Below are 9328 nucleotides of genomic sequence, written 5' to 3'. Positions count from 1 at the left end.
CATTAGATATATTTGGTATATCAATATACTATCACATTCAAAATATACCAAATTAACGTAATATAAAATAGTAAAATAATACCGTTAGCTATATTTGGTATACCAACATACAATTACATTCGAAATATACCGGATTAACACTTCATAAAATATTAAAAATATATTATTAGATATATTTGGTATATCGATCTATTACAACATACCAAATATTATATTTAAAATACTTTATAGGGTCGAATATCACTGCTTCTGCATTTTACATGCTTTTGCTATTGGCACGAAGTTATAAAACCCTACTATCATACGGGTATAATTACATTTTCATCCAGCACACATTACTTATAATCAGTATGTCCTTAATGATACTCTATACTTTTACTATTTTTAATATCTCAAAAGTATGCAATACAAAAATTAAAGTTTAAATTAAATATAAATAAATATTTCAATTAGTATTTCAATCCAAATGCAAATTAGAATAATTATAACTTACAAAAAAAAAAATCAGTAGCAGCTAAAGTTGAAATATAATTTTTGAACTTTTTTGTGCTTCAATGTTGGCACTTGAATATTTACTAAAAAAAAAGAACTACATATTACATACATTTTGATTTAAATTATTTATAATTTAAAGTTAATTTAATGTTAATGTTTGATGTTAATGTGTATTTAAATAAATATTCTCAATTCAGTTGGAGTATAGTTTAATTGATCTTGTATTATTCAATTAAAATATGCAATACTGCGATTTGAATACGGAATACATAATAAATAAATTGATCTAAGCTTTGACTGTGTAACAAAGAAATGCTCAAAGTTGTTCAAGAAACTATTTAGTATGTACTTTATGTAAATGTATCTACATATATGTGCCATAGGCACATTATCTGGCCAATTTGAGTTGACTTCGCCTTGCGTTGCGATGCGATTCGACTTGAAAATGAAATAAGTGCAAAATTGCATAAGCGACTCTTTTGGGTTATGTGATTATATTAGAGTTGCCTGCCTCACTGACTGACTGACTGACTGACTGAGTGATTGACTGAGTGACTTACTGAGTGACTGACCATCCTATTTACATAAACGTAATTCTCGAGTATTGGATTTCGGGTCTGTCGAAGTGTGCAGGGCTCATTGTTCAGAGTGATCAGAGTTCCGGCGGTGCGCCAGGTCTCAACGATGACGACGACAACGATGATGATGATGATGATGATGATGATCATAATGATTATGATGATAGGCGATCGCAATCAGCTGTTGGCTTTTGGCCCCAGCTATTATGTGACTAAGTGACTGTTTGACAAAGTTTTTGGTGTCGTTACAGGTAAATAAAAAGCGCACACACATGGACAGACAGTCAGACGGACGGACGGACAGATGGACAGATGGACGGACGGACGGACGGACAGACGCGGCTGAGAGACAAGCCGAGTAGAAAAAAAATTTCACCGCTTTTTAAGTTAATGAGCGCTGCACGTTCAAGGGCCTTACGTAAAATCGTTTTTATTTTATTTGTATTTTTTTTTATATATATTTTTGTTTCTGTCTCTGTGTGGTTGTTGTAGTTTTTGTTTGGTATAATAATACAAAACCAAAAAACGAAGAGAGTTTAGCCCTTTTGTGTTTGTTGTACGAAACAAAGTCATTGAATGCTCATGAATTCCATTTGATTTGATTGTCGCATATTGTTCAATACGCACCCAAAATGTATCCCCAATTCGATTCATTATAATTTACAAACCACCAAAAAAAAAGCGCACGCGAACGCCCCCAAAAATTGGGCCTAGAGCGTTCATCGTCCATCGTCCATCGTCCATCGTCCATCGTCCGTCGTCTGCCGGCAACAGAGTCGCATTCATAAGACAGATCAATGTCCGCGTAGCACTGTATTTAAGCAAATCGAAATTAAGTTATAGTTGTGTGATTTAAAATTCAGTATTTTCCATGTTTTGCATAATAAAAATGCCTATCAAAAGGCAAAGAAACCAACCACAAACAAAAAAAAAAATCGGAAAAAATTAATGTAACTGGTGCTCGAATGCGGCTGCGCCTTCTGCTCACTTTTTTAAATGTTTTTTGTTTATTTATTTATTTTTTTTTGGTTTTTGTTTTATTATTATCTGTTTTTTTTGGGCAGATATTGTGACATGCTTTTAGGGTCGCCTACAGCGAAGCCACTTTGAGCAATATTTCTGCTTTGCATAAGTAGAAATTTTTTTTTTTTTTTTTGGATTTTGAATTTTGGATTTTGTATTGATTTTTATTTGCATTTCGTTGGCATTGCGGCCATTAAATTTATTTATTTTCATTTTTCAGTTCGAAACTGGTTGGAATCCAATGCGTTCAAGTGTTTGCTGTTGTTTGTCGTCGTTGTCTTCTTGTCTTTTGGTTTGGAGCTGTTCGATGTTCGTTGATCGTTGATCGTTCATCGCTGATCGCTGATCGTTGTGCTCTGTGTCAACATTCATAATTTGTCATCCAATGCGTTTGTAATTTGGATAGATTAAGCATTTTAATTTTGGGATTTCTGTTTTTATTTTTTTTTTTTTGTCTTTTGGTTTTGGTTTTTGATTTTTGATTTTGAGACCACATAATGTGCGTGAGTGCATTTGTGTGAGTGTTTGTGTGTGATTTTTATTGAGGGGCTTTGCACTTTCTCCAATTAAAATTAAATTAAATAATCGCCTTTTGTCTTCGATTTTCGAATGCGTAAGTATACTTATTAAGTTCATAATACACTCATCTGTACGAAGCTTACAAAGGGTCGCCTTTATATAGAGATACGCCAAAATTTGTACGCTTATTAAGACTCATAATTGACATATGCCACAATAGGTAAAAGAAGTTATTTTAAAGTACTAATGTGGAATAAGATTATACGATGCAGCATTATTTTACATAATAATAAATATAAAAATACATTATAAAAAACTTAATATTCAAAATAAAACAACAAAAATAATACTACGAAAAAAACGAAAGTTGATTATAAATATTAATTATAGATGTATATATTAGTGCTAATATAAAATTATTAAATAATATTTTTCTGCTAAATTCAATTTTAGGATAACAAACTATACAGAATTTAAAATAATATACCGAAAAGTATTAAAATATATCAAATACCATATTTGGTATATCAATATACTATTACATTCATTTTATGGTTTGATTGCAAAATATACTAGAACCAAAACAATTAGGAATTAACTTCTGCAGATGTTTTATTACATTATTATTTACTTCCAAACTAAACATTTTTATCTCATCGCAACTCAATATTTAGGTATCCACTTTCGTTATGATTGTACGTTTTAAAAATTGTATAAATTACTTGTAATATTATAGTCCTAATATAAAATTATTATAAAATATTTATTATAATTATTATTATTCATTAGATATAAAAAAAGTAAAATTATGGATATTTCAATTCGATCTTCTGCTTACACTTCCTATTGCATTTTTTTTTGTGAGTTTTGTGTATTAAATATTATTTAAATAAATAAATATATTTTCGTATATTCACGAAAAGTATTAAAGCATAATCTGTAATTGTTGTTCGCTTCTTCAAAGCATTTGACAAACAGGATGTGCAATAGGTAAGCTGATAAATTATGTGAACCCCCAAAAAAAAGTTAACAAAATAATTAAGCCGAGGATCCAACTACAGAGATATCCAAAATATTGTATAAGTTTGTATGTGTCATAAATATACTATATGTGCTATATAACATAATTTTTGTTTGCAAATAGGTCAAGCGGTATTTTGATTTATGATTTCCTGAGTTACGGCAGTAAAATAATCTCGACTCAGCGCTGCGCTGCGCTCTGGGATTATGCATACACGAGAAATGGAGGACGGCGACGCTTTCTAAAATCATTTTTAGGCGGCCCTAAAGGGCTGCCCAGACCCAGACCCAGACCCAGACTCAGACTCAGAGCGGTGCCATAAAGTGAGGCCAGGGACGCGTTTTTTGTTAATTGTTGTGCGGTTGCTTGCGGTTTTTTCTCATTTCGCCTACAACTCGTAAAAGCTTCCTGGAGCAAGGTTTCTCCACAGAGAGACAACGGATTGCAACCCCCATAAATTTTGAGGCTGAAGCCCTTTCCGGACTTGAGCTTGATTGGCTAGCATCGAAGCGCAGTTGAGCTCAGCTTGGAGCAGCTTGGAGCAGCTCAGCGCAGCGATGGCAAGTTGAATAAACTTTGTAAAGAGTGTAGATACAATTTAAGCGCATGAATTATCGTTTTGAAGGCCATTTTTATGAAATGAGCTGCGAACGAGGCTAGGCATGCGCAATAGTGGAAACGGCTTTGCTGTGGGGTCGGTTGATCGCTTGCTTGCTTGCTCGCTCGCTCGCTTGGTTTGTTGCTTGGCTGCTTGGTTGGGGGTGATGGGGGCTGAAGCTTGAAGCTGAAGCTGAAGCTCAAAGCTAACCCAACGACAACGATAACACGACGGCGACAACGACAGCGATAGCGACAACGACGACGTCAGCGTTAACGCCAACGCCAACGCACGAGCGTGTGAAGTCAGCGAGGTGAGCCGAATCGAGTTGAGCTAAAGCTAAAGCTGAAGCTGTGGCTGAAACTGAGTTGAGCTGAAGCTGAAGCTGAGGCTGCGACAGAGGCTGAGACTGAGACTGAGACCGAGACGGCGACGGAGCTCAAAGTATGCAGCACAAAAGTTCAATAAACTAAAGTGTCTTTTAAAAAAACAGGTAAAAACAAGTAAGAAGTGCTCTAGTCACCAATGCATGACTACCAGATACCCTGCACTGCAACACAAGCATGCACTGCGATGATTATTCCATTTGCAGGGTATCTACTTGCCTTGCCTTGTACAGAGAAATAACTAAATGCATATACAATGTTGTATAGCACACATATATGTATGTATATGGATACTTATATGACATATGCACACTGCTTGACTGCGAGGTGTAAACTAAAATGCAATTCTTGCCAAGCCAGTCGGCCAGTTAGTCAGCCAGTCAGCCAGTCAGCCATGCGATTCGAACACAACGAGAATCGGTCACCGAAGTATTTTGCATCTTAAAGCTGAATCCGGTGCGTATTAGTGATTATCGAATTGCCCATAGATCGAGCTTAGTTGCAATGCACTCTCCAAAAAGTAATGCATTTCGTATTACTCGTTTAGATGGTCGACACTTCCTGCATACGCAGGACATACGTCCCTACCTCCCCTTGGCCACCTTCCCACCTTTGTTTCGCCCCCTTTCTTTCGATTTCCGAGAGTCAGACAGAAAATACTACAATACGGCGATACAGCGAACGATACGGCAATCAAATTGAATCGAAACTTTCTCGCCGGGTGAAATGGTTTATTTACAAATAGCCAACACAGTGTGGCGGCGGGCTGGGGAACTCCCCCTTGCCCCTTGGGGCTATACCATACATAGATCAGCTATCAGAGCTATCGGCCATTGGCCGTTGGCCTATTGAGTCTTCAAACTGTTAGAAAAGAATCTTAGATTCGTTTCGTTGCTGCTGCTGTTGCTGCTGATGTTGCTGCTGCTGTTGCTGCTGTTGTTGTGGCCGATCGGCTAAAGGTTTTCGACCTAAGAGCTTTCGTTTTTTTGGCCAGCTGATTTTGATTCTATGCAGCAACGGCTATCTTTACATATCACACTTTTTCTGTGCCTCTGCCTCTGCCTCTGCCTCCGTCTATCTAAGTGTGAGAGCTGCTGCTTTCTATGTACATATATTCTGCTATTAACTAGCGCATATATAGTATGCATATTTAAGATCTGAGAAGCTAGGAGATGACATAGAATGCAAAAAATTGTGCTGAGTGGATTTTCTAATGATTGTTTTAATCATTCTACACTTTACAGTACAAATATTCAAGAGAAATTCCAATATATGGTTGTCAAATCAAAATTGCTGCAGAAATGTAGCGAAATAATTCAAAAATTCTATTTTCAATCATTGTAGACAAAATGAGTAAAGAATAAATAAATAAAATAAACTGAATAAACTGAATAAAACAAATTTAATAAAATAATTAAAAAAAAAAAACATAAAAAAACATTAACATTTAGATAAATTTAATAATTGTAATAAATACAATAATGAATTTATAAAAAAAGCGAAAATTAAACTTTGCATAGAAAAAAAGAAAGAAAATATTTTATAATAAAAGCTAAACTTAATTTATGATTACCATTATTTTTTTTATTAATTATTTTCTTTATTAACTTTATTAAAATCAACTTATAAGCAAAGCAACAAAAATGTTGAATTAAAATAGTAACAAATTATTTATGGACGCAAAAGAAAAAGTTCTATAGCAATGATATGAAAACGGTGTGCTTAATTAGAGAAAACAGTTACTAAGAGCTAAAATGAAATCTTTTAAAATTATAAGTATTTAATGGCATAGAAGAATATTTGAGCGAAGTCCTATAAGGAAGCTGAGTATGCAATTTTTTAGATATGCATTTGTCCATTCACTTTAAGCCACTCTTAATTAGATAATTTTTCGGTGAAGAGTTGGCGCAGTTCAATGGCATTTGCTTTCATATTGAAGCCAGCGAAGACGACGACGACGACGACGACGATGAAAGACTCACTAAAAAGTGAAGAAGCGAGAGTTTGACGATGACGTTTCATTTGGCCCAGTCTACATCAATGTGTTGAGCTGGAAGGGGGGAAATGTTGAGGATCGAGGGGTGGCGAGCGTTTTTAATTAAGATTGGCCCAGAGCAGCTGTGTGGATGGATGGTCAGCAGCTGATGCCCATTAGAAGAAGCCAAATGGTCAACATTCTCCTCGTTGTCATCGTCGTCGACTTCGACGTTGTCGCAGCAACAGCAACAGCAACAGCAGCAGCAGCAGCAACACTTTTGCCAATCTGAGGCAAAGTCGACGTCGACGTCAGCTTCGACGTTGCTGTTGATGACGATGGCAACAGCAACAGCAACGGCAACAGCAACAGCAACAGCGAGCGCGACAGCGCGTCTTGGATTTAAGCCAGCCAGCCGAGCCGAGTTCGTTGACCGGGTTGAGTTTTTGAAGTTTATTGCTGCGCTTGGTGGGTTGGTGGCTTCAGCTTCAACTTCAGCTTTAGCTTCGACTTCAGCTTCGACTTCGACTTCGGCTTCGACAGCGACTTCGACTGCGGCTTCGACTTCAACTTCAGCTTCAGCTTCGGCCGCTGTTTGGCCGCTTGGCCACTTGGCCGCTTGGCCGCTTTCAATATGCCAAATATGCAACCAGGAACAAACAGAGTGTCAGTTGCCTCAGGTTTCAGATCTCGCAGATCTCTCACAGAAAAAGTGAGTTGTAAGTTGCTGATGTTTAGGTGATCAGCTGTTCTCGACTTGCTTCCGCTTTTTATTAGACAAAAATCTCTCAAACACAAACACACAACAACAACAATCGTAGAGAGTCACGTTTGAAATTCATAAGCACACAAATTGGCAAATCAAGTGTGAGCTCGTTTTTTTTTTTGTGATTGTATATATTTTTAGAGATCGTTTTTTTTTGCTTTTGGTATTTTTGGCACGCTTCCGGTGCGACGTCGATGACCTTTTCCGCCCACCTCCATTCGAGTTGGCCAGGGCCAATGAAATGCCAAAATATATATGTACGTCGATATATATATATTTTATTATTATTTATTTTGTTGTTTGTTTTTATTTTTTCCTTAGTTTTTATTATTATTATTTTGTTTTTGTATTTGCTGTTTAGTTTTTTGTTGCTTCACTTTGTATGCATTGTTGCTGCTGTTGTTTTTGGGGTTGACAACCTTTTGGGTCTCGCAGATCAGCTGTTTAACCTGCTGCTGTTGCCGGTTATTGCTGTGGTTGCTGTCGCTGCTGCTGCTGCTGCTGCTTATTATGTAATACAGATGAGCAGCGATCACAATTTATGTGATTTTTTCGTTCAGTTCAGTTTATTGACTGCACAGTCTGCTCAGAGGAAAGTTTGACCCTTGGCGACCGATCAACCGAACAACCGATCGACCGAGCAACAGCCGGCCGGCAATCCAGACAATCCCGGCAGCAATCAGCGTCCCGATCGCCTTGATCAGACCGCCCCCGAACGTCCGTCAAACGTGAAAGTTACTCGAAATGAACAACAGCCAAATTCATTGAATACATATAAAGTTTATTGGCTTTTGATCCCAACGCATTATTGTTGGGGTGGGTAATGGTTGCGTGTTGTTGTTGCTGTTGCTGTTGCTGTTATTGCTGTTGCTGTTGTTGCTGTTTGCGCAATACAATTCATCGCTGGTGCTTTGACTGCTCATAATGCATACGTAACGGTATCGACAGGAAGTTGTTGTCTCTCCATCGATATTGGTGCTGTTGCTGTTGCTCTGGTTGCTGCTGCTGCTGCTGCGACAGGAGCTGCAGCTTGAAGAAGTTCATTTAATGCCGGGTTGGCGCCAGTTTTCCGAGACAGACAGTCAGTCGATGGCATTTTTTTTGTTTTTGTTAATGTTTATGACTACTGAGGTCATCGTTGTTTACACTTTCGCGTGGATTCCGATTCGGATTCGAATTCGGACTCGGCACGTGATGCGATTGCTGCTCAAAATTCTTGAGAATTTTCGAATAAATATACATATTTTCAATTGCCTTCAATTAATTACCTAATCAACTTAAGCGTGCCGCGAACTCATTTGGCATGTCAATATTTCCATTTCCGATTAAGGAACACAAATCCTGCAATGTTAATTATTTTTATCATTTATAAATATGATAGTGAAAATGTATCAAAATATATATTATCTCAGGATTTTTTAGTATTTTTAAGCTTACCTCGTCTTTTTTGAATAAAAGTATTTTTCATATTTTTGGCACACAAAATAATTTTGCAGAGTTAATCAAATTTAACAAAAATAGATAATAAAATATGTAAGAATGTATCTTCATTTAGAATACTTTTTTACTTATGCCAATATTCAGTTTTCCATATTTACGGAACTCAAAATAAACTTTTTCTAAAATAGTGTTTCCTTAACAAAATTAAACAAATATTAATACTAAACACTAATTAAATTACAAATATTATGTATTAAATACATTAAATATATCATATAATTAGTCTCTATTTTTGTGGAATTTATGAATTGACATGTTAAAACGTTTTATTTTCAATTTAATTTTTGAATATTAAATTTACTGCTTTGCTTTACAATGGTGATTCCATTACTTTTGTTAACTCTTTAAATTAACTAAATAACTCGCTACTGACAACATTTTATTAATGAAATTCGATTAATTTTATCAAGTTGTTGATATTATTGACATCTAATTTTATATAGTTTGTTGAAGTGTATAAAAATGTA

General features: G+C 36.0%; 1 pseudogene; it reads right to left on the bottom strand.

Annotated features, from left to right (window-relative positions):
• Positions 1–7048: 7048 nt before the first annotated feature.
• Positions 7049–8514, bottom strand: LOC133847793 (uncharacterized; annotated as a pseudogene).
• Positions 8515–9328: the final 814 nt, after the last annotated feature.

Source organism: Drosophila sulfurigaster, chromosome X, assembly GCF_023558435.1.
Source record: "Drosophila sulfurigaster albostrigata strain 15112-1811.04 chromosome X, ASM2355843v2, whole genome shotgun sequence".
Classification (NCBI taxonomy): domain Eukaryota; kingdom Metazoa; phylum Arthropoda; class Insecta; order Diptera; family Drosophilidae; genus Drosophila; species Drosophila sulfurigaster.
This window is presented reverse-complemented; position numbering and strand designations above follow the sequence as displayed.